Source organism: Bombina bombina, chromosome 1 (assembly GCF_027579735.1).
Source record: "Bombina bombina isolate aBomBom1 chromosome 1, aBomBom1.pri, whole genome shotgun sequence".
Taxonomy (NCBI): domain Eukaryota; kingdom Metazoa; phylum Chordata; class Amphibia; order Anura; family Bombinatoridae; genus Bombina; species Bombina bombina.
Window position 1 is genome coordinate 489857008 of NC_069499.1, and position 7537 is coordinate 489864544.

Here is a 7537-nt window from a genome sequence, read left to right on the forward strand (position 1 = left end):
AGCAGGCAATTTTAAAGGGACACTGAACCCAAATTTGTTCATTTGTAATTCAGAAAGAGCATGCAATTTTAAGCAACTTTCTAATTTACTCCTCTTATTATTATTTGAAAAAGAAGGCATCTAAGCTTTTTTTTGGTTTCAGTACTCTGGACAACACTTTTTTTATTGGTGGATGAATTTATCCACCAATCAGCAAGGACAATCCAGGTTGTTCACCAAAAATGGGCCGGCATCTAAACTTACATTCTTGCATTTCAAATAAAGATACCAAGAGAATGAAGAAAATTTGATAATAGGAGTAAATTCGAAATTTGCTTAAAATATCATGCTCAATCTGAATCATGAAATTAAATTTTTGGGTACAGTGTCCCTTTAAGCAACTTTTTAATTTACTCCTATTATCAATTTTTCTTCGTTCTCTTGCTATCTTTATTTAAAAAGCAGGAATGTGATGCATAGGAGTCGGCCCATTTTTGGTTGAGATCCTGGGTTATGCTTGCTTATTGGTGGGTAAATGTAAGCCTCCAATAAGCAAGCTCTCTCCATGGTGCTGAACCTAAAATGGGCTGGCCGCTAAGATTTACATTCCTGCTTTTAAAATAAAGATAGCAAGAGAACGAAGAAAAAATGATAATAGGAGTAAATTAGAGCATGCAATTTTAAGCAACTTTCTATCTGAAGATTTTTTTTTTTTGGGTTCAGTGTCCCTTTAAACATTAAATTATTCATGTTTAGTTAAGCATTTATTAATACCATTGCATTATATAGATTTTTCTGTGAATGGTAATGTATATAGATAATTAAAGTCTTTTTCCATAAGGGCACTTAAAAGGACATTGGACACCTTGCTGTTGCATCAAAATCTTGCTTTGTCTCACGATCCCTAGAGAGGCCAAAAAGCTAAATCTGTAACAGTTTTTCAGAATTCTGCAAAATGCCTAAACCACCACTAGGCACTAGCGGCAAACCCGATGCATTATCCGATTGGTTGTCACGGGCCAATCAGATCATGCATTAACGCCTATCTCCTATGTATGATCTGATTGGTCCATTCAGGATGAGCGCTAATGCCTTGTAGACGACCCTTACACCAGTACACATGCATGTAACATGTATGTAACCCATTATACACCACACATACATTTTACACCATATATATAATGGGTACTGTAATTTCCGCATCTTCACTATTTATTTTTGCCTCCGTCTTGGGGGCTAAAGGTGGGCAAAGCCCCCCTTTTAAACCTTATTCCCAAGGGTTCACTTCGTGTGATTCCAGAGGATCGGTGGGGTGCCCCCCTAACCTCCCAGGCAGAGGCAAAAACAAATAGTGAAGTTGGGTGAATTACAGTGCCCATCTGATTGGCCCAAGTATCCGTGAGGTCACCGGATGCACAACTAATCAGATAATGCATTGGGTTTGCTGCTAGCGCCTCATAAAACGGATACTGATCTGCAGCACTTGCAGGTTACAAAATGTGCTTTATGAAATCTTTTTAGTGAGAGTGGGACAAGCACAATATTATACAGAAGCAAGTGGTGTTTATATAAGTGGGATTATGGAGTAAAATGTTGTCTTGGTAGTTTTTAATTATTTTTAGAATATTTAAAGGGAGAAAATGTTCTAATGTGCTAAAGCATTCTATTATTAAGCTGTTTGAACAGAGCTGTGTGGCTCCCTTACAAAGGGATTAAGCAGATATAATGGATTGGCCCTGCACTGCTGATTCTCAGCTGAGCACAGCTGGTGATTGGGAGTGGCATACATATGCCACCCCTGATTGGCTCAGTGGCCATGTTCAGCTTTGGAGCAGTAGTGCATCCTGGTCCAGTGCAGACTTTAACCCCTTTGAGAAGAATAAAAACACAGTTCTGTTCAAGCCACAGTGCAAAAGAACCTTTTATTATTTCTCCTGTATGTCCCTTTAATCACATCAGCCTGCCAGATCGGTTTGTTGTGTATGGCCAACTGCAATTGTAATAATCTTGTGTGACTGCATCTGTTGCACAAAAATGTTACCTGTAGCTGAGTGATGAGGGGCAAGTAAATGAAGTTAATGTTGTTTAATTAAAAGATAACACAAGAGCTATGGTTAAGATTATTTCATTTGAGGTATTTCCTTTCAGTTGAATTGTTCATGACACTCCAAAAATAGGAATATTGATAAACCGTAAAAAAAAAAAGTCATCTAACCACAGATTATTTTACAGAATAAAACAGAATAGGTTTGCAAGGGATCATCAATTTTAAAGGCACATACAACACCTTGTAATTACAATAGTTTAATGAAATGTTCCAGGCTGATTGTTTGCTGTGTTTCATGTTCATGTTGATCCAGCAATTGATGCTGCTATGCGTGCCGCCATATTGTTCCTTACGTTACACACAGCAGTCATGTGATGTGCACTGCATATTATGTATGTTTACGTAGAGGAAACACATCTGCAGCCCTGGCTCTCTGTATTGCAGAGCATGTGATTGTGCTGCAGCGTCTGAGAAAGTTGTTACTCTGTGGAAATGCATCAGTTATTACCATATAGTATTCTGTGCCATAATTAGCATTGCAAAAGGCAATGTGGAATTAACAAAAAATAAAGCATTTTACATAAACAAAATAAATATTTACTTTACAAGTGCAACTTTAACTTACTATATATTTTGTATGTCCATGCTGCGTCCATGCAAATTTTTAATTGCTCTCTGAATGCAAAAAATACTTTTTAAATGAAGCATTTTAAATTATGTTGTATTGGTCAATATCCAAGGTGGACCAAATTCTAGTATTTATGTAATTGCAGCCGTACTCTGTCTGATTTTACCAGGTTCAGCGCTGCTTGCTGCCACTGCAGTGATTTATTTTCAGCTGTCACGAGTATAATAAAGCAGAGGTAGAGCCTAAGCAGTTCTAAAACAAACAGCTGTGCATGGGCTTAGATCTGCCCGCACAGCAATTCACACTTCAGCAGTGATATCAGTGCCCCTTCCCCGTAGCATGCACAGTGCAGAGATCAACAGCAGAACAAGAGAATCTGAGAGCGAGCAGTAAGTGCAACAAAATGATACATCACAGACTGGGACTTGGCTTGAATAAAATTGACACTAAATAGTTAAAATATTTAGAAAAATATACTGAAATACAATAATTATCCAGATGGAAAATATTAATTAGCATTGTGGAATAAATTGGGGTGGGGGGGGAAGAGTGCACAGTTTTTTGTTTTTTTTAATATTTGTAATTTTTATTAGGTTTTTTGAAATAAAAGAGTGATAGATACAACTGTACGAGACAATCGTACATCAAATGCAAGTACATCAGGACATAAACGTAAGCATTACAGACATAACGTAAATATCTATGAAAAGGATGTCAGTGTCCTGACAGGACATAGAGTAGCATCGAGGGGGGAAGGGGGAGAGGAGGTAGGGGAAAAGGGAAGGTAGATATGCTAAGATGACTTTGGAAAAAAGGGGCCAATTCAGGTACATAAGGGTGAGGCCGGGTCTTCTGCCTATGTGGTTAGGGGTGTGCTGCCATCTAGGTGTCGAAGGTGGGGAGCCAGAGAGTATCAAACCTGTTTTTCCAATCGGACCATACCAGTTCGAAGAAATCAGTCCTACCCGAGGCATAATAGATACTCTTCTCCATAGAGTACATGTATGCCGAGTGCACAGTTTTTAAAGTTCCTGAGCGTGTATAAATGCGCGGTTCCAGACACGACTATAATTGTAAATAAACAAAGAAACTTTTCCTTATAAGTTGCTCCCAGACCAGAAATGTCCACTATTTAAGGCACAACACAGACACATGAGTCAAAGTAAAGCAAATTGATCATACCTTTATTTTGGCATGTTGGACAAACACTCGGCAAATGCTAGCGGTGTGACTACCAGGAGACACAGGTGTGTGGAGTGTGACGTCACACTCCACACACCTGTGTCTCCATAACTGTGTGGCGGACATGATATGCTACATCGTATCATGTCCGCTCGCACATTAATAAATATGCTCCTTGAAGTGCATTGGAATGTTGTTTAAAATTCTATTCACTATCTGAATCGTGAAATTAAAATATTGTGTTTCATGTTCCTTAAGTTAAAAATTCTTTAATGTATTTGGCATATACATATGCACTTAGTCTTACAGAACAAATAAGACACAATGGTTTAAATTTTAGGATTAAAGAACATAAAATAAAGTCAACAATTACAAATTAGCACAACTAGTAGCAATAACAGATTAGATGGAACCACAGACTACCAAGTTTATGTAGCAAGAAACATTAACAATATTCAATTCTGCAAATATTGGCAGATACTACATAACCTAAGAACAATATTTACCAGTTCTATAAATGTATTTGCAAGTTAATTGATATTACCTCAATGCAATTGCAATTATTTTTCTTCAAATCTTGTAACAAAGGTATTCGAGACACCTACCAGACAATAACTATATTTTACCTTTAGTAAATTTAACTTACTAGCCTAATGCACAGTTACCCAGTTTGAATGGTTTTAATATAAAAATAATATTTAGGTCCTATTGGAACAATATAATTCAATCTGCTATATCAGTCACAAGTATAGTTAATATACATTTATTTTATCTACTGTTTAAACATATTAATATGCCCATATTAAGTACTGTTCTATGCAAACCAAATGAATATACTAACCTTGAGAATTGGCTGTATTCTTGTTTGTATCCTTTCTGCAGGTAAGAATAAAAACGTACTTATACTACAAAGGTTTAACCAAACCGCCATTCATTTGGTTGGATATCCCAGATACGTTTAACCCCTTTGGAGGTTTATATAAACTACTGCTGATGTAAAATAACAGTCAAGATAAATACCAAATACATAAGTTAACTTGATATTGATTGGTTTCCTGTTAACTACAAATATGTAAAGTGTGTGTACTTGGATGAATCATACAGCTATAGTCTATAAAAATAGACACAATTGCTTTTCTGTAGGAATACTACTGGATGAATCCATTCATGTTTGCTCCATATTCTTTTAAGGGGAAATGCTCTTTAACCTAGAGTGTGTAAATATTTTTTTTTATTGGTGTTTAGAAATAACAGCAAATATGACATGACCTTGCACATATATGAGTACAAGATGGATTCAGGTCAAAGTAGTAAAGTACATAGTTAATAATACAATGGGTACAGGACAATGCAAAATCTAAATCTAAAATAGAAGCTTCTAGTCAGTAATGTGTTTTCCAAGTATATCTAAACAGTAATATCAGCGTGTTAGACACAAAGTACATATTGAAGGACTAGTATTAACAACACGTAACCTGTACATAGATAAAGCAACGTTCATAACAATGACATATTTATCTAATCATACAAATCTAGTGTTTTGGCCAATATGACTGAAACCTCAATTTTTTTAATTATATGAACCTCCTGAGATAATAATAGGCCACACTTGGACCCGTGTACAATAGAATAGTTTTTACGGAGGTAAACTAGTTAGATATATAGCCACTCTTGGGCTTGGTAAATCAATATACAAATACTCTAATTAAATAGTATATGTTCCTCCTAATAGGTATTAGGTCACTCTTGGACCTGACTAATATTATTATACACTGAAGTGGAAGGATAGTATTTATAGAGGTCACTCTTGGACCTGACTAATCTTATTATACACTGAAGAGGAAGGATAGTATTTATAGAGGTCACTCTTGGACCTGACTAATCTTATTATACACTGAAGAGGAAGGATAGTATTTTTAGAGGTCACTCTTGGACCTGACTAATCTTATACATAGAAGAGGAAGGATAGTATTTATAGAGGTCACTCTTGGACCTGACTAATCTTATTATACATAGAAGAGGAAGGATAGTATTTATAGAGGTCACTCTTGGACCTAAAGCCATTTTAAACTTGTATACGATTTGTCAAAGATATATGAAACTTTCAAACATTTATTTAAATAGTGTTATGATATCTGAACCCCAAGGGGCTGTTATCTTAGGACCCACTGTTAATTTATAAAATTGTAAGCAATTTAACTAATGTGAAATGGAATATATTAGGAAAAAATGACAGAATAAAGCTAAAAGGGATTAAACGAACACAAAACAATATGTACCTGGTTCCTTGGGATATAATTTCAAACATCAGTAAATATAACCACTTAATTTGGAGGGTAGTACAATATAAGAAGCAAAGAGGGATTAATATTTAAATTAGTGGACAGTACTAAATACTCAAGTTTCATAGCCTCTGCTGCACTTTAGTAGCTATAAGGTTGAAAAAGAATATTTTAATAGATCTCAAACTATTTTTCAGTAGCTAGTCTAAAATAATCGAGGAACTACCTCCTTCCCTGCCTAGAGCATCTATGTTTCACTGTCCCGGCCGCAGACAGGAAGACATCAAGTGTCTAAAACGAGCAAGAAATGTGCTAGGCATACAGTTAAATACACAAAATGTAATTACCTCTAGCTTAGAGTTAAGTCAAGATAAGTTAAAGGGATAAATGTTCTTTTATGATTCAGATTGAACATACAATTTAAACCACTTTCAAATTTATTTCTATGATCATATTTGCTTCATTCTCTTGTTATCCATTGCTGAAGGAACAACATTGCACTACTGGCAGCTAGCTCAACACATCTAGTTAGCCAATCACAAGAGAAAAATGTGTGCAGGCACCAATTAGCAGCAGCTCCCACTGGTGTAGTATGTGTGCATATTCATTTTCAACAAGGGATACTAAGAGAACAAAGCACATTTGAAAATAGAAGTGAATTAAAAAGTGTCTTAAAATTACATTCTCTATATATCGGACAAGTTTAATTTTGACTTTCCTATCCCTTTAAGCTGGACAGTACATAGTTGCCAAAATAGGTAATAACACTAATCTATGTAAAGTCTGAATGGATTAAATCTGTAAGGATCACTATTCAAAATAACTACCATTGTAACTCTGCTTTTAAAATGTAACCCCTCCGCATCACACATGGTGTGGGGCTAAGTACCACCCCCCCCCCCACACACCACCACCTATTGAACATTTTGGTTAGTTTGTTAACTTTTGTGAGGGCTATAAAATAAATATGCCCCAATACCATGTAGCTTAATCTACTCATCCTCACATTAGGGCAAGTCTAGGGGTAATGAGAGTTTATCATATTCCGGCCCTCCATATGTTTCCCCGAAGTTAAACAACGATCTCCTAGATTAGTGTTTTCCAGACCATGTGTTCGCTTATACAAGCTGAAGGGCGTATAAGTTACTAGTGAAAGCGGCAGAGCCTATCATCTTCTGACGTTTAATTAAATGTATCATTAGCTGTATAGGTTTCACATCATCTGAGAGAGCAGCTGCAACCATAACGGGCACCACAACCCCTCCTTAATCACCATGTTGGTCCTCAGCTTGTGTACAAGGGCCATGCGATTCTAATGTATTTATTTTTAACCCAGCTGCGGAGAGTTCCTCTTCTAGACCACCAACACCTGGAATCTCCACTGTGGCAGGGTCGTCTGCGGCGTCACAACTCTCTGAG

General features: G+C 36.4%; 1 protein-coding gene across 1 annotated transcript in view; it reads left to right on the forward strand.

Annotated features, from left to right (window-relative positions):
* Nucleotides 1-7537, forward strand: part of PFKL (phosphofructokinase, liver type) — a 189572-nt gene that overhangs the window by 16192 nt on the left and 165843 nt on the right. The window lies entirely within an intron of this gene.